General features: G+C 41.4%; 1 protein-coding gene and 1 long non-coding RNA gene across 8 annotated transcripts in view; one reads left to right on the top strand and one right to left on the bottom strand.

Annotated features, from left to right (window-relative positions):
* LOC105480536 (pantothenate kinase 1) overlaps positions 1-27951 on the bottom strand; it is a 119044-nt gene that overhangs the window by 62465 nt on the left and 28628 nt on the right. The window contains exon 1 of one of the 7 annotated variants that reach the window (XM_071069522.1): positions 48-66. The exons of the other annotated variants lie outside the window; for them this stretch is intronic. The gene's annotated coding sequence lies outside the window, so the exon portion shown is untranslated. Of the gene's footprint in view, positions 1-47; positions 67-27951 lie in introns of those variants that run through there. 7 annotated transcript variants of the gene reach the window in all.
* Positions 33-27924, top strand: LOC139356228 (uncharacterized). The gene is made up of 5 exons (XR_011607753.1): positions 33-3219; positions 3478-3576; positions 3702-3842; positions 17186-17303; positions 18367-27924. It is a non-coding gene; the product is annotated as an uncharacterized lncRNA (long non-coding RNA).

The raw sequence follows: 27951 nt of genomic DNA, 5'->3' as shown, positions 1-27951 counted from the left end.
TGCAGAGGTTTCAGGTTTGCTAATCCTGTCCCCAGTGGGCAAGATACCTTTGCAAGGTCATTCACGTTATCCTCCCCGCTTTGTGAGTGTGTGCTTACGCGCGCGCGCGTGTGTGCCTGTGCGTTTGGTTAAGTGACCAAACTACTTAGAGGCCTGAGGGGCGGGAGAAGAACAATTATTTATAGAAAAGTAGGCAGACTTGGGGAGGGAGGGGAGTGAAATTTCTTTGCTGGCACACACACACACAAACACCATGTGGTTTCATGAAGTTGTCTTTTGCAGGGAGGAAACCTAGGAATACAGTGTAAGGACAGTGAAGGACAAAACTGTAGGCAGGATTAATCGGTGCTGAAAGAGACCAAATAAACAGGAGCAATTCCATGCTATAAAAAGCACTTTCCTCACCCAGGAAGGACTTCAAAAGACAATGTCATGTTATTTATAGAGTAAGGAGTTGCCTCTTCTAAGAAGGCATCACGTGGTGACCAACACCCTGAGCTTTGGAGTCAGCAGTGGGTTCAAATTACAACTCGGCCACTGAGCAAACCCAGATAACGTTATTGCTCAAGGTAACACTTCTGGCAATAGGAAACGGGACTGTCCATGCTCAGTATGCAGGACTAATTTGAGTGGTGAGTACCTTCCCAAAGTTATGCAATCTCTTGAGGCCTCACTTTCCTATCCATAACAGGAGGCTGTTGTGAGAAAACCTACTAAAAGTACCTGGTACAATCCTGGCACATAGTAAATGCTCAGAAAGCTAGTTTTCCTTATTATGCTGTTATGATTAAGCAGTTCGCCCTTTGTTTCGACGGAGGGGAACAAACCATGCTTACAGCCGTATTTATTGTGTGATTTATTTTGTGATATTCTCCATGATTTGCAATTAATCTACAGAGGAGTTAGAGTCTGGCAAGTGCTGGCTGGCTACTGGGTTGCTGGGCCCCTGGGTTTCAGTGCATTCAGCAGCATCTAGGGCTTGCATCTGGCAATTCCTTCCAGCAGAGCCTCACCTAGAATCAGAGCTTCAGAACCATGGGGGCCACTGGAGCACTCTGGTCCATCCACTCTTGCACACTTTTTTCACATCAGGAAACTGAGCTGCAGATAGATGGCTGAGATTAAGAGCAAAGGTGGAACTAAACCCTCAATCTCAACTCTCTTGGCTTCCCTAACCTTATGCTATTTAAAGACAGACAAAAAAAACCCCAGGTGATCTGGCCCCTCCCTACCTCTCCTGTCTCATCAGGGGCTCCCTGTGCTGCCTTCAATTCCTTAAACAACATTCTACTGTTTCCACTGCCTGCAGGTCTCTTCTCTAAGACCTCTTTTGTCTACTAGACTCCAACTTTAGATCTCCTGTTTAACTTCTCATATTTAGAGAATGTTCCCTCACCCTTAGGGCTACGTTAGGTCTCCCTGCCATATCCTCTTCCTACTCCTTGTACTCCCTTTATGACTCCTTATCAGTTTGTAACTATACAATGCATCTGTTCCCTCATTTGTAACTTGAGAGTAATAGGACACCACTGAGTTGTTAGACTGATGAAATGCGTAACACATGTGTAAAATTAAATAATTCAAACTTCAAGCTGTTGGAACTTTATTGTGAGACTTGAGAGAAATGTGGCTATGCAGCTACAACTTCTGCTTTTTTTTTTTTTTTTTTTTTTTTTTGAGACAGGGTCTCACTCCTTCACCCAGGCTGGAGCATAGTGGCACAGTCTGTAACCTCCAACTCCTGGGCTCAAGTTATCCTCCCACCTTGGCCTCCCAAAGTATTGAATTATAGGAATGAGCCACCATGCCTGGCCTTGCCTTTTTTCCTTGTAAATAATTAGGAAGACCAAGCATGGCCAGAGATATGAATCCCTTGGATCATTGCCTCTCCTCACAGAGTAATAATCTTCCTTGGAATGCAGCAGTCTGTAACCAATCAAATCGCTGTGGCATATGCATTGGTTTTGTATGTTGAATGTAATTCTGCTGGAACTTCTCCATCTCTGCCGGTATAAGTGAAATCTTAACTTCTCCACTTTGGAGCACTGATCCCACTCATTTGGAGTTAGTGTTTCCAGGTGGCTATCCTCAAGCTTTGCACTCAAACTTCATAGTTAATCATATTCTCTAAATCTCATTATTTAAGGTTAACATATGTAAAGTGTCCAGTACATTGTAAGTGCTAGGAAAAGTTAGACATTATTATTATTTGATTGCCCATCTCACCCCACTTCACTGTAAGCATCTTTAAGGCAGATGACTTGTTCATCACTCTGTCCCTAGAAGGCACTTGGTAATAATTTGTGACTGGATAAATGACTTATATCAAGCTCGTCTAGCCCGTGGCCCACAGGCTGCATGCGGCTCAGGACGGCTTTCAATACGGCCCAACACAAATTCATAAACATGAGATTTATTTTTGCAACTTTTTTTTTAGTTAGCTCATTAGCTATCATTAGTGTTAGTGTATTTTGTCTGTGGCCCAAGACAGTTCTTCCTCTTCCAATGTGACCAATGGAAGCCAAAAGATTGGACAACCCTGACTTAGATGATATTTCACACAGAGTCCCCCTCACTTTCTACTGTAAATTTGCTAAAAATCACCAGTCACTCCTAAATATTCAAATATATCATTTTCAAATTCCCACGTAATTGAACTGAGTGGCTTAGGAGGCAACTTACATCAGAGATGCAAATAGAAGCTTTAGCATTGCAATATCTCCAAGGACATATTTTTTCCAGCTTGATTCCCAGGCCTGCTGAGGAAGGCCTGAGCCAGGTGGCTCAGACCCAGGCAGGGCAAAAGTACTGGTACTGGGACAGAACGTCCTCCACCTGCTTCCTTTCTCCTACCCTTGTCAGGCTGGGTGCGTGGATCAGTTACACCCAGTGTATGGTAGGGAAGAAGCCAGGTGGCATCTCACAGGTTTATTCAGGGGTGTGTGTAGGAGGTGTAACTTTGGGGCGTGAGCTGTCATGTGCTCTAAGAGGGGCATGCAACAAATGTTTGGAAGAGAGTGAGGGAGAAGGGAACCCACAAACCAGCGCACTCCCTTGGGTCTTATTCATTTATTTATTAATCATTTACTGTGTGTACTATGTTGTAGGCACTAAAACATGCTGGGAATACAAAGACAAGATAGATAGCTTCACTGCCCTCAAAAAGCTTACAATTCAGTAGAGAGAGAAAAGTCAGTGATTCTCCAGCATCAGTGTTATGTAAGAATAACCTAGGGAATTTTTCCTTTTTAACTTTGTATTAAAACTGACATACATACAGAAAAGTATGCATATCTTATAAAGCTCAAGGTATTTTGCAAAAAATGAACATGCAGTGTAATTTGCAACCCAGGATATTTTGTAAGCACAGATTCTGGGTCCAGTTCCATAGACTGATTCATCAATAGGTGATGATGATGATAACGATGATGATAATAAACATTTTTTAAATTAAAAAAATAACTTTTTCAAAACCAGGGGATTTGAGGCAGATGATCATCACGGTTTGGAGAAACAATGAAGGAAGCAAAGTATGCCGTCTATACTGCGGGAGGTAACTCCAGAAGACCCCAGAGAGTGAGCAATGACAGAGTCAGGGGTGGGGGATTGTGGGGGAGTGGTGCTGAGATGGAAGCTAAAACAGGGTTCAGGGAGGAAATGACCCTTAAACTGAATTTTGAATAATATTGGCCTCTCTTCAGGTGAATAGGGAGAGAAGGTTTAAAAGAATCCACTCAGAACTGAAGGAGCCAAGACTCTGTGGGTGCATTTGAAACAACCTGGCATTTTTGGGAAACTGCCAGGAGTTCCACAGGCTGAAGAGCAGCTTGAGAAGGGAGAAGGTGAGTAGTAACGGCTGAAAAGTTTATGTAACCAACCAACAAGCTCATTTTATCTGCTGCCCAGATACAGCCGATTTATCAAGACAGGGGAATTGCAAAAGAGAAAGAGTTAATTCACGCAGAGCCAGCTGAACAGAAGACTGGGGTTTTATTACTCAAATCAGTCTCCCTGAAAATTCAGAGGCTGTGGTTTTTCAAGGATAGTTTGGTAGACCAGGGAATGGAGTGCTGCTGATTGGCTGGGGATGCAATCATAGGAGTGTGGAAAATGGTCCTGCTGCATGTGTGCTGAGTCTGCCTCTGGGAGGGGCCACAGGACAGGTTGGCAGGTCAGGTGGAGCGACTGTTTGTCAAAAATGCAAAACCCTGAAAAGACATCTCAAAAGGCCAATCTTAGGTTTTACAATATGATGTTATCTGCAGGAGTATTTGTGAAAGTTGTAAATCTTGTGTCTTCTGGAATAATGACTGGTAAACATTTATGTCTACACTTTTAGCAGAATTCAGGCTCCTCTTATCTGCCTAACCTATAAAGACGGTTTAGGGCCGGGCGCTGTGGCTCAAGCCTGTAATCCCAGCACTTTGGGAGGCCAAGACGGGCAGATCATGAGGTCAGGAGATCGAGACCATCCTGGCTAACACAGTGAAACCCGGTCTCTACTAAAAAATACAAAAAACTAGCCGGGCGAGGTGGCGGACGCCTGTAGTCCCAGCTACTCGGGAGGCTGAGGCAGGAGAATGGCGTAAACCCGGGAGGCGGAGCTTGCAGTGAGCTGAGATCTGGCCACTGCACTCCAGCCTAGGCGACAGAGCGAGACTCCGTCTCAAAAACCAAAAACCAAAAACCAAAAAACAACAACAACAACAAAAAAAGACGGTTTAGTTTTGGGGAAGGGCTACTATCATTTAAACTATAAACTAAATGTATCCTAAAGTTAGCTTGGCCCAAGCCCAGGAATGATTAAAGGCAGTTTGGAGGGTAAAGGCAAGACGGTGGTTGGTTAGATCAGATCTCTTTCACTGTCATAATTTTCTCACTGTTATAATTCTTGCAAAGGTAGTTTCAATTGAATGGGACCCAAATCTCAAATAGCTTTCTATCCCATAGGAACGAGTTTGGACTTCTAACTGAGGGCTGTGGGAAACTATTGAAGAGTTTTAGGCAGTATAAAAACTACCAGATTTGCATTGTGGGAGGATCCTCAGCAGAAGCCTGGAAAGGAGATTGGGGAAGGAGATCCCTAGTCAGGGAGACCAAGTAGACTACTGAAAAAAAAACAGGTAAGAAGTGATAAGGGACTGAGTAAAGGACAGTTGGAATAAGAGCACTGGGTGGATTCAAGAATTATTTAAGGATAGAATCTATAGGACTTGATCAATGGGAGGGTGAGGGAGAGGTGTGGCTGGCTGATTTCTATGTTTCCAGGTTGTGCAGCTGGGGATGTGGTTTCAACATTCAAATCTAAGCAGATCCCCATTCCATCCTGAGCTGCATCACTCCCAGGCTGGGTTGGGTGCCTCTCTGGTGTAAGCCATATCACTCTGCGTATCTCAGTCTAATGCTACACTTAACACGTTTCATTGCAATTTTTTTTGGCAGGGGGATCCTCAAGGACCTGCAAACAATAAACCAAATCCCCCCACTCAAAATCCCCAAACAAAATGTGTTCATTTTGACTAGCTGTGTGTGCGTTTTAAATTAAAAGTTTGAATTAGAAAGCAAGTAGGATAAATTTATACACTTATATGTATAAATTTAAATACCTGGCCTCCAAAGCACTTCTGATAGGTCTCAGCTACCCAAACAAGAAGAAAGGAATCTTTGAATCCCCAGGACTCAACACAGTACTGGACACAAAATGGGAGCTGAAAAAGTGTGTGTGGAATCAATGAAGGATGCAATTTCCCCCTGTTGTAGAGGTGAAGAAGCTGAGGCTGCAGAGTAGAAGAGGAACAGACAGTGGGGATTGTCTTCAAAGTAGGTTCCTAGTTCCTGGCTCAGAGGTCCCAGTTTTTGTTGACCATGGACAGTAAAACTCCCTGGGAAAGTGGGCCCAGACTCAGGAGAGCAGTTTTGATTGGTCTAAGTTTGTGATTGACTTAGGAGCTGTCTGGCCAATGAAATATGAGGGAAAGCCTGGGGGATTCTGGGAAAGGTTTTGTAAACCAAAAAGTATTTGAGACAAGTCTCAATCAATTTTAGAGCATTATTTTGCCAAAGTTAAGGACCATTGCCCATGACACAGCCTCAGGAGGTCCTGAGAACATATACCCAAGGTGGTTGAGGTACAGCTTCATTTTATACATTTTAGGGAGTCAGAAGTTACAGGCAAAGACATAAATCAATACATGCAAGGTATACATGGGTTTAGCCCAGAGAATTGGAACATCTAGAAGCAGGAGCTTCCAGGTCATAAGTGGATTCAAAGATTTCCTGATGGGCAGTTTGTTGACAGCGTTAAGCTCTGCCTCAAGAGTTGATGTCAACTTAAGGTAAGGGGGTGCTTTGTGGAAGCCAAGGGTCTTATCATGTACATGAAGCCTCCAGGCTTCAGAGAGAATAGATGTGAATGTCTCTTACTGAACCTTAAAAGTTGTCAGACTTTCTGGAAAAGACCTAATAAGGGAATCTTTACAGAATATAAATTTTTCCCCCACAAGTGACAGCTTGGCAGGGCCATTTCAATATAGGTAAAGAAATATAATTTGAGGTGAAATAACTTGATTTCCTTCAGGGCCCACTGGCTGTCATGTGATGTTACACCAGAATCAGATTGGAATCTGTTATCTTATTGCTACAAAGATTCTGTCTTGTCAGCCTTAAGATCCCTGTTTTAATGTCAGTGCTGGTCAGTTGTGTCTAAACTCAAAAGGAAGGGGAGGGTATAATGAGGCCTGTTTCACCCCCTCTTTCCCATCATGACCTGAACTAGTTTTTCAGGTGTTTTTTTGAATCCCCTTGGCCAAGGGGGGTCTGTTCAGTCAGCTGAGGGACTTAGAATTTTATTTTTGGTTTATAGTTTCCTCTTGATTAAAGAAGGAAGTCTGCAATGTGGGTTTGTAACTTAGTTTTTAGTAACTTTACATCAGACTCGTAATTTATTGTTACTTTCTGAAGACACACTGATAAAACCTCTGTACCACGATGTCATTGCATGTTTTCACTATAGAAATTCTAATTATTTGCTAAAGTGAAAATAAAGTCAAACATGCCCAAGTCTTTATCCACTTAACCACATAGCGATGGTGTGAGCATGGAAAAAGGGCACATGTCAAGACATAGTTTTAAAATAATTATTAGAATGTTGACTGCCAGAATAATATTGACCCAGGATGAACTTCTTTTTTTATTTTTTCATTTTTGCTTTTTTGTTATTGGTGTTTATAACTTCCTCAGAGATTCACCATGGGGTTTCCTCATACAAGAGACTACCTTCAGGTGCGGATTTTCATCACCGTACTTTCTGTAGATGCCCCAGGCAGTCAGAGCTTACCACAAACAAAAATACTTTGGTGAGTGGTGTTATAGTGAGATTCTGGTAACTCATTCATCAGAGCCTCTCGCTTAGGTACCAAGATAAGTACCAGAGTTACAATCCTGAGCAAAAGCAAAGTCCCTGCCCTCATCTGTATTACAGAAAAGACAGGCCTTAAGCACACACTCACCAAAAAAGCAAAGACATTAGTGCATACTTCAAAATGCATAAAATATAAGACCCCTAGTGCCATGAGAGTACATACCAGGCTGACCTGGCCTAGATACAAGCTTCATCAGAGAAGTGGTATTTAAACTGAGTTCTGAATATTGAATAGAAGTTAACTGAGGTTGGAGTAGATATAGAAGAGGTATTTACAGTGTATCTCACATCATAAATATGGTAGGTAATTCATAAAAACTTGTTGATTGAAAGAATGAATTGAACCTGTCTCCCCCAATAGGGCAAATCAAGTGTAAGGAAAATTATTTACTGGAACAAACCACTGGAGAAGGTTTAGGCCAGTTTGTCTAATCTTCCAATAATTTGTTATAGACCAGAGGCTCCCTATGTAATGAAAATTAACATGGGGCCATGCGGATTTCTCAGACAAAGCTTTCATCTGGGGATTTGTGCTTGAGTTCAAGGGAGACAGCAGAGGCACAAGGACCCTCTGGTGACTCTCTGAAAAAGAGCTGGTAGGGATTTTTTATGAGACAATGTGCTGGAATTGACAATAGGGGTAAGATATGCAGGCTGGGCTGGACAAAGCATGTGAGAGGTAGCGTATGTAGCATAGCTGGTTGCCATGGCTTTATTGAGTATTGGGCCAACTGGTTATCTGGCAGCAGCAAAAAGGGTTTAAATCAATTTTTCAGCATTCCTTCCAAGGTAGGACACTCTGCAACCTTGGTTTGATTTTGGATCCCCTAAAGCCAGTTTCTGAAATTCTGTAGGTAAAAGACATGGTTAAACATTATGAGAGCAAAGAAGAATGGCTATATTCTTTGTGTGACTAAAGCCTTGGAGTTAGCAGGTCTAGCATCAGTGAGGTAGTGGTGTGGGTTTTGTGGTCAGTGGGAACGTATGAAAGAGTGCTCTACTGGGGCAAGCTGAAGCCAAGCCCAGGTCTTATGCTTTCTCAAATTGACCACATGAGAGTAATCTCTTTCTCTTTACTATTCTTTCTCTCTTCGTAATGGAGTACTTTCTTCAAACACATACCCAAGATACTCTTGTGGTCTATTTTTTTATTTTTCGTTTTATTTTGGTCAACAAAGAGGGGAAAATATAGCATCAGCAGCTGCCACTACCAGTAATAACTGTGGGTGCAGGAGTGAAACACACCCTACATGAATAAACCTCTAATGGAAAAAGGGCACATGTCAAGACACAGTTTTAAAAGAATTATTAGAATATTGACTACCAGAATAATATTGACCCAGGATGAACTAAGGCACTAATATTTTTTGAGCACCTACTAATTATGATATGGAGGGGGATGGTGCATGGCTGCCTAGAAATTTGATAGGCTATAATCAGAATGACCCCAAGTATTGGACATAATTTCAGGAATGGAGCTGAGTTTAGCAAAATTATAATAGTCATATTATCTAACATGTATTAAGTCCTCATGTGCCATATACTATACTCAGCACACTATAAATATCACAATAGCCATGTGAATTGGGTACTATTATTATCCTCATATTCCAGATTAGGGAACTGGAGCTTATAGAGGCTCATTAGTTTATGCAAGTTCACACAGTGGATGACAGTGTCACTAACATTTGAACACAGGTCTGGATGGCTCCAGAACGTACTGTGGTATAAAACAAAATATTTTGGTCTTTATCCCAATTCCTGTCAGAGATCCTAAAACACTCAAAATTTCCCAGAGTGTGGGGGAAAAAAAGGAGTGTTTTGTTATTCATAATGGTCTCTTTTTATCATACCTGACTTTATGCTAATAAGTTGACTTGTGGTGGGCCCCCTGTGATAGACTCAGGATAGGGCCAGACATCAGAAAAATCAAGTGATTAGATAATTAGAGGGTTGGAAATTTCAACCTCACCCACCAACCTCCAGGAAAGGGGTGGGGGCTAGAGATTAAGCTCTCTAAAACTATTGAATAATGCAATTTGATGAACTCCCAGGTTGCTGAACACATAAAGGTGCTGGGAGGGTAGTTGCCCATCCATGCCTTGCTCTATGTATGTATTAGTTCATTCTTGCATTGCTATAAGGAAACATTTGAGACTGGGTAATTTATAAAGAAAAGAGTTTTAATTGGTTCATGGTTCTGCAGGCTTCACAGGAAGCATGGTGCTGGCATCTGCTTGGCGTCTGACGAGGCCTGAGGAAGCTTTCAATCATGGCAGAAGGTGAAGGGGGCACAGGCATATCATATGGCAGCAGCAGGAGCAAGCAGGAAAGAGTGAGTTGGAGGGAGGTGCTACAAACTTTTAAATGACCAGATCTCACGAGAACTCACTGTCATGAAGACAGCACCAAACCATGAGGGATCTGCCTCCAGGATACAAACACCTCCCATCAGGCCCCATCTTCAGCACTGGGGATTACAATTCAAGATGAGATTTGGGCAGGGACAAATATCCTGACTGTATCAAGGTATCTCTTCATCAGGTTGTTCATCTGTATCCTTTATAATATCCTTTGTAATCAACTGGTAAATGTAAGTAAAGTGTTTCTCTAAGTTCTGTGAGCTCTCCTAGCAAATTGTTGAACCCGAGGTGAGGAGTCATGGGAACCTTAATATATAGCTGGTGATATGGTTTGGCTTTGTGTCCTCACCCAAATCTCATGTCAAACTGTAATCCCCAGTGTTGGTGGAGGGGCCTGGTGAGAGGTGGTTGGATCATGGGGTCAGTTTCTAATGGTTTAGGATCATCCCCCTAGTGCTGCTTGTTTAAAAGTGTGTAGCACCTCCTCTGCCACCTGCCAGCCATCTGAAGATATGCCTGCTTCCCCTTCACCTTTTGCCATGGTTGTAAATGTCCTGAGGCCTCCCTAGAAGCAGAAGCCTCAGAACCATGAGCTGATTAAGCCTCTTTTTAAAATAAATTACTCAGTCTCAGGTATTTCTTTATAGCAATGTGAGAATGAACCAATACAGAAAATTGGTACCAGAGAAGAGGAGAACTGGTATAAAAATATCTGAAAATGTGGAAGCACCTTTGGAACTGGGTAGTGGGCAGAGGTTGGAACAGTTTGGAGTGCTCAGAAGACAGGAAGATGAGGGAAGGTTTGGAACTTCCTAGAGACTTGTTGTGACCAAAATGTTGATAGTGATATGGACAGTGAAGTCCAGGCTGAGATGGTCTCAGATGGACATGAGGAATTTATTGGGAACTTATTTGGAGCAAAGGTCATTTTGTTATGCATTAATAAAGAGGTTGGAGGCATCGTGCCCTGCCCTAGAGATCTGTGGAACTTTGAACTTGAGAGAGATGATTTAGGTTATCTGGTGGAAGAAATTTCTAAGCAGCAGTGTGTTTAACATGTGGCCTGGCTGCTTCTAACAGCATATGCTTATATTCATGCAAATTTTTGAAAATTTGCAGCCCCATGATGTGGTAGAAAAAAAAAAAACATTTTCTGGGGAGGAATTCAAGCCAGCTGCAGAAATTTGCATAAGTAAAGAGGAGCTGAATGTTAATAGCCAAGACAAAGGGGATAATGCCTCCATGGCATTTCAGAGACCTTCAAGGCAGCCCCTTCCATCACAGGCCTGGAGGCCTAGTAGGGAAGAGTGGTTTCATGGGCCAGGCGCAGGGTCCCAATGCTCTATGCAGCCTCAGTACATGTTGTCCTCCATCACAGCTCCTCCAGCTCCAGCCATGGCTAAAAGAGGCCAAGGCACAGCTCAGGCCGCTGCTCCAAAGGGTGCAAGCTGCAAGTCTTGGTGTCTTCTATGTGTTATTAAGCCTGCAGGTGCACAGAGGCAAGAATTGATGCCTGGAAACCTCTGCCTAGATTTCAGAGGATGTATGGAAATAGCTGGATGTCCAAGCAGAAGAAGTCTGGTGCAGAGGTGGAGCCCTCATGGAGAACCTCTACTAGGGCAGTGCAGAGGGGAGATGTGGGGTTGGAGTCCCCATATAGAGTGCCCACTGGGGCACTGCCCCTAGTGGAGCTGTGAGAAGAAGGCCACCATCCTCCAGGCCCCAGAATGGTAGATCCACCAACAGCTTGCACCGTGCACCTGGAAAAGGCACAGGCACTCATTGCCAGTCCGTGAAAGCAGCCACAAGGGCTGTACCCTGTAAAGCCAAAGGGACAGAGCTACCTAAGGCCTTGGGAGCCCATCCCATGCATCAGTGTGTCCTGGATGTGAGATATGGAGTCAAAGGAGATTATTTTGGAGCTTTGAGATTTAATGACTACCCTGCAGGATTTTGGACTTGCATGGAGCCTGTAGTCCCCTTGTTTTGGCCAATTTCTCCCTTTTGGAGTGGGAGCATTTACCCAATGCCTGTACTGCCATTGTATCTTGGAAGTAACTAACTTGTTTTTGATTTTACAGGCTCATAGGCAGAAGGGACTTGCCTTATCTCAGATGAGACATGGACTTGGATGTTTGAGATAATGCTGCAATGAGTTAAAATTTCGAGGGTCTATTGGGAAGGCATAATTGTGTTTTGAAATGTGAGAAGGACATGAGATTTGGGAGGGGCAGGGGTGGAATGATATGGTTTGGCTTTGTGTCCCCACCCAAATCTCATGTTGAATTGTAATGCTCAATGTTGGAGGAGAGACTTGGTGGGAGGTGATTGGATCTATGGGTTTAGCACCATCCCCCTGATGCTGCTTGTTTAAAAATATGTAGCACTCACCCTTTTTCCAGCCACGTAAAGATGTACCTGGTTCCCCTTCACCCTCTGCCTGATTGTAAGTTTCCTGAAGCTTTCCCAGAAAGCTTATACAGCCCACAGAACTGTGAGCCAACTAAACCTCTTTTCTTTATAAATTACCCAGTCTCAGTATGTCTTTATAGCAATGTAAGAACAGACTAATACAGCTGCTTATTCAGGAGCACAAGTCACAACTTAGGACTTGACTTGCAATGGCTATCTGAAGTGGCAGCAGTCCTGTGGGACTGAGTCTTCAATCTTTGGAATCTGGCATTATCTCCACGTAGAAATGTAGGACACTCAGTTGGTATCTACTGGAGAATTGCTTGGTATGTGGGGAAAACTCCCACACATCTGGTCACAAAAGTGTTCTGTGTGGTGAGTATGAGAGTAGAGAGAAAATCAGGGTTTTTTTCCTGTTTACACCTATACATTCCATAACTCAGCTGTAGTGCCTCCCAAAAGGCAGTGTATCTCCCTTTACCCGCAGACTTTACATCACGGTTGCAAATGCCTGGTATAATATTCCACTGCCTACATAGCATTACCTTTCATAAAAATTACTAGGTTCCTTTATTTCTCATTGATATTCTTCAAGCTATTATTTTTGTTTCTGAAAGAGCCTTTTTGCCCTTAAATTTTTTTTCTAACTATTAATATAATGATTTCTATTTGTATAGATAGTTCCCAACTTCCAATAATTCAACTTACAATTTTCAACTTTACAACGCTGAAAAAGTGGTAGGCATTCAGTAGAAACCATATTTCAAGTACTCATTCAACCACTGCTTTTTACTTTTAGTACAATGTTCTATAAATTACATGGCATATTCAACACTTTAGTACAAAATAGGCTTTGTGGTAGATGATTTTGCCCAACTATAGGCTCACATAAGTGTTCTGAGCACATATAAGGTAGACTAGGCTAAGCTATGATGTTCGGTAGGTTAGGTGGCAAATGCCTTTTTCACTTATGATATTTTCAACTTATGATGGGTTTGTTGGGGTATAACCCCACTCACTGCAAGTCAAGGAATATTTGTGTGTGTGTGTGTGTGTATATGCATATAGTCATGTTTCTGAAATCAAATTTCAAGTATTTTCAGGATTCTGGTGAATAGGATGTATGCACAGTTCTTAAAGAATGACAGCAGTGATAAGGAGAACCTTATATTAGGGTCCTAGCATGCTAGACATTCAGATTTTATTCAGATTTCTTATAGCTGTCTTGCTTCCCAGATGAAATCCCCTTTGAATAGTAAGGGGTCATCAGCTGCATATAATAATAAAAATCCACTTATAAGGGAAAAAAACAAACTTCCTCCTTCTCCTCTCATACACAACACAACATAGAACAACCCTGTGGCTAATATATGTGGAGAGTTTTCCCCATACACTAAGCAGTTCTCCAGTGGACACAACTGGGTCTCCTACAATTCAGTTCTTACATCGGCTACCTGGAGATAACATCAGATCCAACAGGTTAGGGGCTAAGGCCCACAATATTGCGCCCTACTTCAAATGCCAATCACAAGTCCCAGGTTGTGACTTGTACTTCTGGCCAACCAGCTACGAATTCCTCAGGTCTGATTGCTAGGATGGCTTTCAGAACTCAGGAAAGCACTTTATTTATACTTACCAGTCATTTTACAGAGTATTATAAAGAATACAGATGAACAGCTAGATGAAGAGATACATTGGGCAAAGTATGTGGGAAGGAAAGCAAAGATCCCATGATCTCTTTAGGTTTACTACCGTCTTGACATCTCCACATGTTCAGCAGCCTGGAAGCTCACCAAACCCCCTAGTTCAGGGATTTGTATGGAGGCTTCATCACATAGACATGATCAATTAACCCAATCTCCATCTTTCCCCAAAGGATGGGGGGTAAGTTGGAAAGTTCAAAGCTTCTAATTATGGCTTAGTCTTTCTGGTGACCAGTCTCCATCCAGGAGTCCACCAAGACTCGCTCCATTAGAACAAAAGACACTCCTATCACCCGGGAAATTCCAAAGGATTAGGAGCTTTGTGTCAGGAACTGGGAGAAGAAACCAAATACACATTTCTTATTATATCACTATATCTCACCACTTTAACTCGTTTTAGCATAAAATGAATTAATATGGGAAACTGAGTGAGTAAAAATCACTGGAAAAGCTAAAGGTTCAGCCATTACTGGCTTGGCTCCCAGTAATGACTCTCTTGGGTGGTATTCTTTCCATGACAGAATCATTTTACTAAGGGAGTAGCTACTTCTGTTACAATCATAAAACAAGAAATCAGGGAGTCAATGCTCCTGTTGCTGGCTTCAGGACTGACCATCTCAGGTCGAATCTATACACGCAAAACACATGCCCCATATTCTGCCTCTCCAAGTCCATGATATTAAGGACAGGACACTGAGACCTCTGCTGCCACTGCACTGCCTTCCAGACAAAGCAGCAGAAGTGCAGCCTCCTCCTCAATCAGGCCTTCCGGATGTTGCCCAAGTGCATCTGCTTGGCAGAGCTACCCCATGTACAGGACCAAAGCTGTAAGGAAATCTGGGAAAAGACTTCAACTTTCTCACTTCTAGCATGCAATAGGGCATATTGAAAGTGGTTGAAATGGAGTTGAGTGAACCCATCTATTTACCTGCCACAAACCTCAATAAAGATTTTGATAATTAGGTAGCATGGTTTGCTGAGACTTTTCTGCATCCTGGGAACTTCTTCAGCCCAGGCAAACTGAGATAGTCAGTTAACCTATGCGGTAGTGAGGCTTGAATCCCCCTAAATTCCCCTAGAGAGACTGAAATTGAAAGCAAGACTAATCAAGTAATAACAACAGTGATGACTATGTTATGGTGTTATGAGTTCTATTTCTGAAGTCACTCAGACATAGCTTTGAATCCAGCTCCTTCTCTTAGTAGCTGTGTAATCTTAGTAACTATGACCTTGATTAAGTTGATTTATCTAATAGCCAGTTTCTTCTTCTCTCCAGCATTATCCAATAGTATTCAGTGATGGGGGAAATGCATTGTATCTACACTGTGCAATGTGATAGTCACTAGCCACACATAGCTTTCAAGTATTTGAAATATAACTAATGAGATTAATGAAATGGATTTTTAATTTTCTATTGTAATTAATTTACATTAAATTTAAATGTAAATAATGGATACTGTATTGGATGGTGGATACAATAGGAATAAAATGGTCTCTACCTCATTTGTTTTATTAATTCGACATATATTTATTAAGTAAATTTTATGAGCACCTGCAAATGTTGTGCTAGGGAAAACATCATGAAGCTTACAACCCAGTGAGGGAGTCAGACCCTTAATAAATGAACAAATACAGTAACTACAGTTTATGATTACTAGTATAAAGGAAATAAACAGGATAGCATTCTGCAGAATAATAGGGGGTGCATTCTTTAGGTGGGGCATCAGGGGAAACCTCTTTGAGGAGATTATGAATGATCTAAACTCCATCCACTGCCATCTTCCAGCTCAGGGTGGCCATTTGACACAACTCAGGCCAGTGAGATAAGAGAAGAAACTGTCCAAGTGATGTTTCCGGAAAGTTTTGGGTTTTCTCATGAAGAAGGAACTCATAAATCAACTTGAGGACACTCCCAATGGCCAAAATTGGACTATTTGAATATCAGTAAGGCTAATAACTGCAATGCATTAACACACATCCAATATGTTTAAATCAATGAGTTCACTAAGATAATTTTTTAAAAGTCTGATTGGTTACCATTGGAGGATGCTAGTGAATCAATTCACTATTTTGAAAACTGGTGACTGGGCACCGTGGCTCATGCCTGTAATCCCGGCACTTTGAGAGGCTGAGTCGGGTGGATCACCTGAGGTGGGGAGTTCGAGACCAGCCTGACCAACATGGAGAAACACTGTCTCTACTAAAAATACAAAATTAGCCAGGCATGATGATACATGCCTGTAATCCCTGCTACTCGAGAGGCTGAGGCAGGAGAATCGCTTGAACCCAGGAGGTGGAGGTTGCAGTGAGCCGAGATCATGCCATTGCACTCTAGCCTGGGCAACAAGAGTGAAACTCTGTCTCAAAGAAAACTGGTAAACTAAGGAAAAGTATCAAGCATTAGTCGTTCCTTTATTGTTTGTACCTGTTGGGTAACTTAAAAATAGAATGGGAAAGTTTCTCTTTATAAAAGTATTCCAACTAACAAATGAAGAAGGAATGATAGACTTAAAACATTATCATTTTATAACGTAAGGAATTAATGGATTTAGACATTAATCATCAAAAGCTGTTAATGTCACAAAAAGAGAGACAACCACTCATTAGGCACCTCTGGATAGCAGAACATAATACCTCCTACGAAGTAGTCTTGCCAAGAAGAAAAAAGGAACAATAAAACATCTGAATCTAATCAAACATGTATATTCAACTATTAACTTACAACACATACAGAGGACACCATAGGGATGCAATCAGAAAAATCCAGATTGTGGGAAACTCTATAGGACAAATGACCTAGTTTCTTCAAAAAATAAGGGGAAAAGAAAAGAGATGGAGGGGGATCCTATGGATTAAAAGGGACTTCAAGGACATGTCCACTGCATGGACTGCAAATAAGTCCAAATACTTGCAAGTATTTGGATACTTTAAACTGTAAAAAAAAAATGTTGCTTTTATTGAATTAGACATTTGAATTATTGTGGAATAATTGGAAATCTGATGATATTAAGGAATTGGTTTTCTCTTTCTTTTCTTCCTTTCTTCCTTTCTTTCTTTCTTTTCTTTCTTTCTTTCTTTCTTTCTTTCTTTCTTTCTTTCTTTCTTTCTTTCTTTCTTTCTTTCTTTCTTTCTTTCTTTCTTTCTTTCTTTCTTTCTTTCTTTTTCTTTCTTTCTTTCTTCCCTTCCTTCCTTCCTTCCTTCCTTCCTTCCTTCCTTCCTTCCTTCCTTCCTTCCTTCCTTCCTTTCTTTCTTTCTCCTTCTTTCTCTCTCTCTTTCTTTTTTTTTAGACAGAGTCTCGCTCTGTCACCTAGGCTGGAGTGCAGTGGCACTTATCCTGGCTCACTATCCACCTCCTGGGTTGAAGTGATTCTCCTGCCTCAGCCTCCCGAGTAGCTGGGACTACGGGTATGTACCATCATGTCCAGGTAATTTTTGTATTTTTAGTAAAGACGGGGGTTTCACCATGTTGGCCAGGCTGGTCTCGAACTCCTGACCTCAGGTGATCCACCCACCTTGGCCTCCCACCTGGGATTACAGGCATGAGCCACTGCACCTGGCCAGGAATTGCTATTTTTTGTGTGACAATAGTATGCTGAAAAAGGGAAAGCTTTATCTTTTAGAATACATAGTGAAATACTTTGGAAAACAATGATAGAATGTCTAGATTTTCCTTCATAATAATGAGGAGAGAGGGAGAGTCAAGTGGGGGTGGATAATAGATAAAGCAAGATTGGCCACAAGTTGATAATTATTGTAGTGTGTGGTATATCCATGGGGGGCTTTCTATACTATTCTATGGTTTTTATATTTGCAATCCTGCATAATACAAAGTTAAATCAAAAGTGGGTTTTACCCCTTTGCTTTCCCCCTTCTGCTTTAACAGTGCAGCAGCTGTCTTGTGATCATGAGGCAGCAAGTATGAAGTCAGACCTATGAGGCTATATGATTTGACTGTATCCCCTACAAGTTTATGTGTTAAAAGCTTAATCCCCAATGCAACAGTGTTGGGAGTTGGGGCCTACTGCTCTCACGGATGGATTAATGTTATCATAGGAGTAGCTTAGTTATGAGAGAGGGGTAGTCATAAAAGGGAGTCTACCCCTCGTGCTCTCTCTGTCTCATGTGCTCATTTGCCCTTCTGCCATGTTATGACACAGCACAAAGGCCCTCACCAGATGCTGGTGTATGCTCTTGTACTTCCCAGCCTCCAAAACTGTGAGAAATAAATTTCTTTACTTTATAAATTACCCAGTCTGTGGTAGTCTGTTATACCAGCAGAAAACAGACTACGACATGAGGTCAATACATGAAGGATGATAAAACTGAAAGGTAGGAAGAAGCTAAGTCCCTATGGTCTCATGGAGCTGCTGTGCCGGCCCTAGGATGCTTACTTCTGGAAATTGTATAAGAAACAGACAAACTTTCCTGTGTTTAAACCACTCTTAGATGGGATTTATTTTATTTGCAGGCAAGGCTGTTCATAACTGACACAGCTAAAATACAAAATATGAAAAGAAGCTATCGAGGTGAAGAGCAAGCTAGATGACACCACAGTCAAAAGGGATAGGAAGGAACTGGAAACGTGCAGAAGGCCCATGTGATTGGAGCATCATGAGGAAGATGAGTGGGGTGAGATCAGGTTAAGGGTAGGCAGAGGCTTGAAGGCTTGGGACACTGTGGTCCATGGTAGGCAGTCTGGATTTCATCCAAAGCATTACAAGAAACTGCTGACAGTTATGAAAGCAGACAGATGACAGAAATTGATTTATGTTTAGAAAAATAACTCAGGCTGCTCCATAGAGAATGGACTGGGGCAGGGGCTAAAGGGAACGCATAGAGAGACCAGAGAGGAGGCAGCTATTCAGAGGAGAAATGATGGGAGATGGACAGAAGTGAACAGTTTTGAAATCTATTTTGGAAGTAAAATTAACAAATTATTAAATGAATGTGGAAAATTAAGAAAACGGAGAAGTCAAGGATGATTCCTTGTTTTCAGGTTTTAGCAGCAAAATAGAAAAGGTAACCATCAAGTGTCAACTGGATATCCCAGTGACTAGGTCAATTAGACAATTAATTATGTGAAACTGGAGATAATGAGAGGCCTGAACAATCAGTATACATTTGGAAGCCATCAGCATAATATTGTATTGAGGATAGTGATAAGGAATATAAAGTCATTTGTGAGACACTCAGTAAACATTAGCTATCATTTTTATTTTTTTTATAGAGACAGGATCTCACTCTGTTGCTCACACTGGGGTGCAGTGGTGCCACTGCAGCCTCGAACTCCTGGACCCAAGTGATCCTCCTGCCTCAGCATGTCAAGTAGCTGGGACTACAGGCACTCTCATTATTTTAAAATGCTAAGTAAGTAAGGCTCATTTAACCCTAATTACAAACTTACAATGTTAGATGTTGTTATCCTCATTTTAAAGATGAGGAAATTCAGGTACCCCGAGTTCACTAAGCTGCCTGGAATCATGCAACTAATTCAGGTGGTAGAGCTGGGATTTGAACCCAAATTAAGCTACTATTAGAGCCAGAGCTCTCATCACCATCCCAGACAGGCTGGTAGTTTGGGGTATCCGGCAAACATCCTGAATGGCTAGAGCACCCTCTGGCAGTTGGAGAAACACCAGTTTTCATAGATCACTTGTGGTCCTTTGGGTTGAAGCAGCTGAAGAAGACTGCCAGGATAAGCCTTCAGCTGCCATCCTTGCTGCGGCTCTGGAGAGGTCATACACGTGACTGGATCAAAGTCAGTGCCACTGGTGAGCAACTGCTTTGTAACATAGTAACAAATTCTGTAGCTAGGATAGGAGTAGAACTTATTTTATTTTTTAGTGGCATTAAACAACATTTATTATACTCCCTACTTTATGGGTCTGGAATTCAAACAGGGCTCAGAAGGAATAGCTTATGTTTGTTCCATGATGACTGGGATGACTGAGATGACTCAAAAGGATATAAATGGTTGGAATCATTTAACTGGGACCACGTATCTGCTATGGTTTGATTGTGCCCCCCAAAATTCACATTAGAATCCTAACCCCCAAAATGGTATGAGGATATGGAGCATTTGGGAGGTGATTAGGTCGTAAGGGTGGAGCCCTTGTGAATGGGATTAGTGTCCTTATAAAAGAAACCCCAGAGAGATCCTCCTCCTTCCACCATGTGAGGACACAGGGAGAAGTCACCAATCTGCAGCTTAGAAAGAAGAGGACTCCCATCAAAACCCGATTATGCTGGCAACCTGATCTTCGACTTTCAACTTCCAGGACTGTGAGTTTGTAAGCCACCCAGTCTATGGTATTTTGTTATAGCGCTCCGAACGAACTAAGGCAAATACTGAGGCCTTAATTCTGGCTATCAGTTGGGTTTCACGGTTTTCTCCACATCATAGCTACTGAAGCTGAAATGTACAAGGTGGCTTCATCATTTCCATGCCTGGCATCTAGGTTGAAATGACTGGGCAGCTTAGGCTAGCTGGTCATCATTCTCTCCACATGGTATCTCTGCTCAGGTAGCTTGGGCTTCCTAGTAGCATAGCAATTTCAGGATAGCCAGACTTCCATGGTGGCCAGCTTCAACAATGTACAGTCATACTGCATAGATTAATCTATTTTATGGCATAATAAATGTTATTGTGAAAACTGGTGCTGCAGTTTAACCACTAAATCAATATTTGAACATTTTGAAGCAGCAGCAACATAGAAGGGCTTTCCATTCTTTCATCCTAAAATTAGATGAAAAGCTGTATTGTGAAGCTAGGCCAACTGCTGGCCAAGGCTAGTTCACAGCAGTCTGCACCTGCCTGCACTGGTTCTGCAGCTGTCTTCAGAGTTCTTGATCCAACTTGCCCGATCATATCATGTCAGCCTGGGATGGGTGATGGCCTTGAAACTTTCACTTCTTTGGCATGTACTATATTATGTTAAGTTCTCATTGGACATATGAAGATCCAGAAAAATGTCCTCATCTTGTAAATACATCTTTAAGCTCTACTCCTGGGAATTTATCTTAAGCCAAATTCAAAAAAGTCAAAAGAAGAAAGGTGGGGTGATTGGGAGGAGACAGACAGAGTACAAGTAGCTTATGTATTAGGCAATAAGATAATGGATTATACGTTCAAGTTTTTTTATGTAGTGTAGTTACTATGAACATGAACTCCAGAGTTAGAATCACACTACATGAGTTCACATGCTGGTGGTGCCACTCACTTCCTAGCTGTGCGATGATTTGGGGCAAGTTACCTAAGCTGTGCCTCAGTTTTCTCATCTTTAAAATAGTGATGATAATAGTATCTACATTATGGGATTGTTTAGAAGACTAAGTGAGATAATATGTGAAAAGCAATGTGAACAGTGGCTGGAAAACAGTGCTGAATTACTAGTAGTTATTAAATTATTGAAATAACATTTACTGGAACCTACTATGTGCCAGATGCTGAAGTACTGGAAATACCAAGTTGAACAGACCATAATTTCTACTCTGGTGAGAAAGATAAGCATGAAGCATGCATGGGAAGTACAGAACAAAATGGAGACATGTACAAAGACATCTAGGAGTGTGGATGTGGGAGCACCTCCTTTTTTCTGTGGAGGAGAGGAGATGCTTCCCATAGGAGGTGATGTTTACACCCAATGTTAAAGGGTGAGTAGGAGCTTGCCAAGTAAATAGCAGAAGGAGGAGTGGGAGAGTTATTCTGGGCAGATAATACACTACACTGTGTACTTTTCAGGGAACACAGGAAATATGTACTGGAGAGGGAATGGGGAGGACAGTGATGAGGCTCAAAGTATAGGCAAGAGCCCATATCCCAAGGGCTGTGTGAACTATTAGAAGCGGTTTGGCCTCCAATGGGTAGTTGGTTGGGAGTCATTGAAGAAACATGTTTTAGGCCTGGCTGCTACATGATGTGTAGCTGCTGCATGCTGTTTGACAGATTGATAGAAGCCCACCAAAAAGCAAGGGCACCAGTAAAGAAACATTTGCAGTGATCTAGGTGAGAGAGTATGCTCTGAACTAAATCAGTGGCAGGAGAAACTTAGGCATAACTCAGGTTTCTGGCTTGGGTGCCTGAGCAGATGGAGGAAAGTGGTAAGTTAGAGGGAATGTCATATGATCTCTAAAATGATTATTAAAAAGGCTTCATAACACTGTGGGAAAATGTTCATGATCTAATGTTAACTGACAAAAGCACCCTAATCATGTTTATACCATTATGACTACAAACCAAGCAAATATATTCAAAAATGAGGTGAGGAGGGGACAAAAAATAATCAAAATAGTTTGATTCTTAGGATATTAAGATTGTAGATAAAAATCTTCATGACTATCTCATAACTTTGAAGAGAAAATTAGTATAGCAAAATTACGAAATATTGTATTTGAAATTTTGCCTTTGTTTTAGATTTTAATTCTTTAACTTTTTAAATTAACACCTTAATGGAGATATAACACATATAACATACAATTCACGCATTTAAATGGCATTAATTCAATGGTTTTATTATATTCAGAGTTTTGCAACCATCACCACAATCAATTTTAGAACATTTTCATTACCCCCAAAAGAAATTCCACATCCATTAGCAGTCATTCATCATTATTCCCTAGCCCCCAATATGAGGCAAACACTACTTTCTGTCTCTATAGATTTGCCTCTTCTAGACGTTTCATAAAAACGGAGTCATACAATGTGTGGTCTTTTGTGACTGGCTTCTTTTACTTAACATAATGTTTTCAAGGTTCATCCATGTTGTAGCAGACATTGGTACTTCATTCCTTTCATGGCCGAATTATATTCCACTGCATGGATATACATTTTATTTATCCATTTATCAGTTGATGGCTATTTGGGTTGTTTCCACTTGGGGGCTATCACACATAATGCTACTAAGAATATTTACGCACACGTTTTTGGGAAGGTATGTTTTAATCACTCTTGGGTATATATTGACTTTTAAAGTATAAAAATGCAAAGGGGCATGAGGAAATTTGGGGGGCCATTGATATATTCTATATTATGATTGTGGTAGTAGTTATATATCTGTATACATTTGTCAAAACTCATTGAGCTGTACACTTACATTAATACATTAATTGTATCTCAGTAAAACTGACTCTGAAAATAAATGATGGAATGGTAGGGAGACAGATTTAAAGGCATGTTAATATGTATAATGTTTCAGCACTAGTATTTAATCCTTTTCCATATACCAATTATTTTCACATACATTATTACCTCCTAGAAACAACCAACCACCCAAACACTATGATCATTCCAATAACCCAGTGAGATAAGTAAGAAGGTATTATTATGTCCATTTTGGATATAAGGAAAATAAATGTGGTATGAGTGGTTTGCCCAATATCATAGAGCTGCCAAGTAGCAGAGGCAGAATTTCTCCCACCTTGCACCTCTATAGCTTTCAAATGCTTAATCAAATTTGCTTACTAAGGTTAAGGGACAAAGGAGCTACTTCTGTATAGATTTTATATTTGGATAGCAGAATAAAGAAGTTTCCCCCACATGCTGGGTCTTCCATGACCTAGAATAAAAATGAAAAAAAAGTGGTAACTTAAATCTCCAAACTAGAACAGGACCTCTAAAATGCAATAAAAATGTTAAATACCCCACTTTTGATTGTAATGCTCTTTTAAGTTGCTCTAATACCTGAGCTTTGATATTACTTAATAGAATGTCTTACTGTCTTCACCAGTTTCTGCTGGTCTTAAGCTGAATGTGTGCACAGACCCTTTGCCTGTCCTCAGTGTACCCTGCTCTGTAAGGAAGGAGAGCTGACTCCGGCAGGCTGTGTTTCTCAGGGTCCACTGCCAGCTGTCTTCCAGTTGGCGTTAGCCAGTGAGAGTCACTGGTGAGAGAATAGCAAAGTTTTTCTCTCCTTCCCTCACTGCTTTGGACAGCGTCGCCAACAGCTGCTGCCCCTCTTCTGGAGTCTCTAGCACCTACAGGACATGTCTGCTCTGACTCTGCCTTCCTAACTCCTGGGCTCTGATTATACCACCTTTACCCCTTGCCTTGCCAGACCAATAGCTTCCTGCTGTTGCTAATGTCTGGGTTGCTGTCATCTAATTAGCTTGTCTGCTTCTTCCTACATCACATTCCCTGTCCCCTGAATACCCAGGGTGGTTTCTGTTCTCCTGGCTGAACCTTGAATGATAGACCATTTATAATGCTGACTCAGGATGTTTATTAGTCTGTTCTCACACTACTATAAAGAAATACTTCAGACTGGGTAATTTATAAAGAAAAGAGGTTTAACTGATTCATGGTTTCACAGGCTATACAGGAAGCACAGTGGCATCAGCTTCTGGGGAAGCCTCAGGGAACTTAGTCATGGCGGAAGGTGAAGGGAGAGGCAGCACTTCACATGGCCAGAAAAGGAGGAAGAGAGAGAGAAGGGGAAGGTGCTACATGCTTTCAAACAGCCAGATATTGTGAGAACTCACTATCACAACAGCAACACCAAGGTGATGGTGCTAAACCATTCACGACAGATCCACCTCCATGATCCAATCACCTCCCACCAGGCCCCCACCTCCAACATTGGGGATTACAATTCCATATGAGATTTGGGTGGAGCCACAGATCCAAATATCAGGATTAAACCTAGGACCATACCTGAAAATAGTTTTAAGGCTTTAACCACTTCACTTGGCATCCCTTTCTGGTCTAACCCTTAGGCACATTTAGATATGACATCCATTATTCTAATATGAGTGGGTATATTTGTGTCAGAAATGCAACTGTTATAAAATGAAAATGTATTTTTCAAATAGGCTGACCTGCAATCATCTAATAGCTGAAATAAGACATTTGTAGGTCTGGAATCTTAAATAAGTATTTAGCTGGCCATTTTCTCTTGTATAATTTTTCATATTAAATTAGTATAGTAAGAGATTTATTAGTTGCTCACAAACTGTTCAGTGTGGTCAGCTGAGGGTTTCTGCACCATGCAGTTATTTAGGGACCTTACGTGTTGACATCTAGCTAGCAGATGAGGAGCAAAAGAGAGCATAGAGGATTGTGTGGGATGTGTTTGGGAGCAGGTCTGGAAGTATTATACATCAACCTTTCGTACATCTAATTGGCCAGAACTCAATCACATGGTCCCTAATTGTAGGAGAGGCTGAGAAATGTAGTTCTAGTGCTTAGGAGGAAATGATTTTGGAGAACATATGACCAGTCCCTACCACAGCTTGACCTTTTGGTCAATAAATTTTTATTTTATTCTTCATCTCATAAATAGAGTACACTCCCCCACCAAACTCGCCTGGAGATTATTCGCAGTCATTGTGTTCAGCTAAAAGCCCTGGGACTCATGTCCATCTGGTATAGATGTGGTTCTTTCTGGTTGAGCAATTTATAAACTAAAAAGAAGAGCTTTCTATCTCCTGCTCCTTTCCCATCGCCAAATATACAATAGTAAGCAGAGACAAAAGAACTGCAGTGTCTCATTTGGAAAGGGGAAAGATCAAAGACACAAAGCCGTCACTTGTCTAGAGCAGGCTGGTAGGCACTGTGAAACTAAGCATTAGGAAATTTACGTGGACTGTTTCTGTTCTATGGCAGAAATTATTTTGCCCATTTTTTTCTGTGATCCCTGGCTCCACTCTTTGGGAATTCTCTTCATTGCCATTATCCTCTGTGGTGATATCTGAAGTGGGTGATAGGGAGTAAGCTATCTCTGGGCTACATAGATTTTGGAGTCAGCTTCCTTCTCATGGAAAGCTGAGAGCCCAAGGGTGGTTGTTGTTTTATGCCTTGACTATTCTTTGTCCCAGACTTACGTTTTCTTTGGAAATAAAATTTCCTCAGAAACTTAACAGGCTTCTCATTGACTTCTTTCTAGACAGATCCTGTGCCACAAACAACATCCCAAATACTTTCCTGACATAGCTCTTCATCTTCTTTATGTCTTTTTTCCCATGCCTCTCCCAAGAGACAGCCTACCTATTGGCAGCCACCTTGATTCCGTTAGGACCGAGTGGGAAGGCCACAACTTTAATGTGATCTTTGCCATAGGCAGTGACCTCGCAGGCCTTGGTTTCTCAGAGTTTGCCCAATCTCATTTCCTTCTATTTGGGATCTAGAAGTAGGAATCTACTTTAAGACTCCAAATTTATGTAACTTTCTTATTTTCTTTCATTTCTCTTTGTACATGCCTATACTCGCCAGCCAGTAGTAGCCAATACACACTAACAGTTTGGTTCTTTCCAACTGCTTCTCTTGGAGCTGACAGATTAGTAAACATATGGCCTTTCTATTAAGTTACTATAAGCGAGAATTTTTGCCAAATGTTTTACTGCTGCATAGCATGGATTGCCGCCTTTTCTGCCTCTGGCATTAGTTTCCTTTCTTCCCACAACTGGTATGCTAAGCCAGTGGCATCTATTTTAGGTTTTTGTTTTAGGAGCAACCTACTTCAAGGTCCCATTTGTGGTTTTAGTCATAATAGTAGTGCTAGTTGTATAAAAACAATCTCCAGATCTCAGTGGCTTAACACAGTACACACATAAAGTTCAGTTCCCACTCTACTGTCCAATGTAGGAGGGTGGGGTGGAGAGAGGGAACTCTGCTCCCTTCAGTCAAGCAGGGCCTAAGCTAACAGAGGCCCCACCATCTTTAGTGTATGACTCCCAAGGTTCACCAACATGCAGCCAGCAGCTAGGAGAGGACAGAGAACATGATCACACAGCATGTTTCAGGAGCCAGGCCTGTGAGTAGCATATCACTTCTGTATACTTGCTAGAGTCTATCACATGGCACTACTAACATCATGGGAGAATGGGAAATTTAATTGTATGTCCGAGAAGAAAATGAAATAGGTTTGATGAAAACATAGCATTTTCTCTGCCACAGACACTATTAATTGGCTTGCTCAATTTCCATTTCACCTTTCTAGTATTCATTTCTATACTTCCAAGGCTGGGAAGCTAAAAGTTATTATTTCTTAGGCTCCTTGCTGCTAGAGTTCTGGGGGCTAAGTTGGGTCTGCTAATTTGGTTCTGCCAGTTACCCAAATGAAATCTGGAGGGAGGAAATGAGGCAAAGGCCATCTTACCCTCTGGCTGCTTTCTACTGGTAAATGCATTATAAAAAGCAGAGATTTTTTTCTGCAGCACAACCCCCAGTGTCAATTTTTCAGCTTTCTGGGTACCAAGATTTAGTGGCAATTGCAGTGGCTTTGTGATTTCCAATGTGTAGCTCACAGATACAATGGAGTGTTCTTGAATTCAGTTGTCTTGGCCTCCCATGTAGGGATTCCCCATGTGGTCAATTAGGTAAGGGCTTCTGGAAGCTCCACTGAGAGCCTAGTCTTTCAGTCCTTCTAATAAAATATATATTTTTTATTTCCTACTTCTATTTATTTATTTTTATTTCTGTGTTTATAATGATGCAGTTAACATCCATAATTAGCATCCATGCACCCATCTTGAACTCAATAACCAAAACATGGCCAATAACTTATATGTCCTGTCTATGTGCTCTTCCTTCAGCCCATCTTCCTACCCCACCTCAAAGATAAGCACTATACTGAGTTCCCTTCCTTTTATTCTATAGTTTTATCTCATATGTATGTAATCCTAAACAAAATATTGTTTACATTTTGTTTCTGTACTTTACAAAGATGGCCATCTTCTGGGATTTGTCTTTTTCACTCACTATTATTCAGATCCATTCTTGTGTCCATGGTGTTGCATATAGCTGAAATTCATTCATTTTCACTACAGTATAATATTCCATTACACAAACCACAATTCTTACCCCAATATACAGTTAATCAGCATTTATCCGAGTGTTGTGTTATCAACAATGCTTCTGTGAACATTATTGGAAATAGGTTCTACAATGTATGTGTAAAAGTGACTTTCTGAATACAGGAGTGCAGTGCAGCTGCAGTATCCCAAGATATGTGCAAGTTCAATATTATAAACTCATGTCACCAGGTGCGGTGGCTCACGCCTGTAATCCCAGCACTTTGGGAGGCCAAGGAGGGTGGATCAAGAGGTCAGGAGTTCAAGA

This window comes from Macaca nemestrina, chromosome 9 (genome assembly GCF_043159975.1).
Source record: "Macaca nemestrina isolate mMacNem1 chromosome 9, mMacNem.hap1, whole genome shotgun sequence".
NCBI classification, from domain to species: Eukaryota; Metazoa; Chordata; class Mammalia; order Primates; family Cercopithecidae; genus Macaca; species Macaca nemestrina.
Note: the sequence above shows the minus strand (reverse complement) of the source record. Positions and strands in the feature narration are given on the sequence as shown.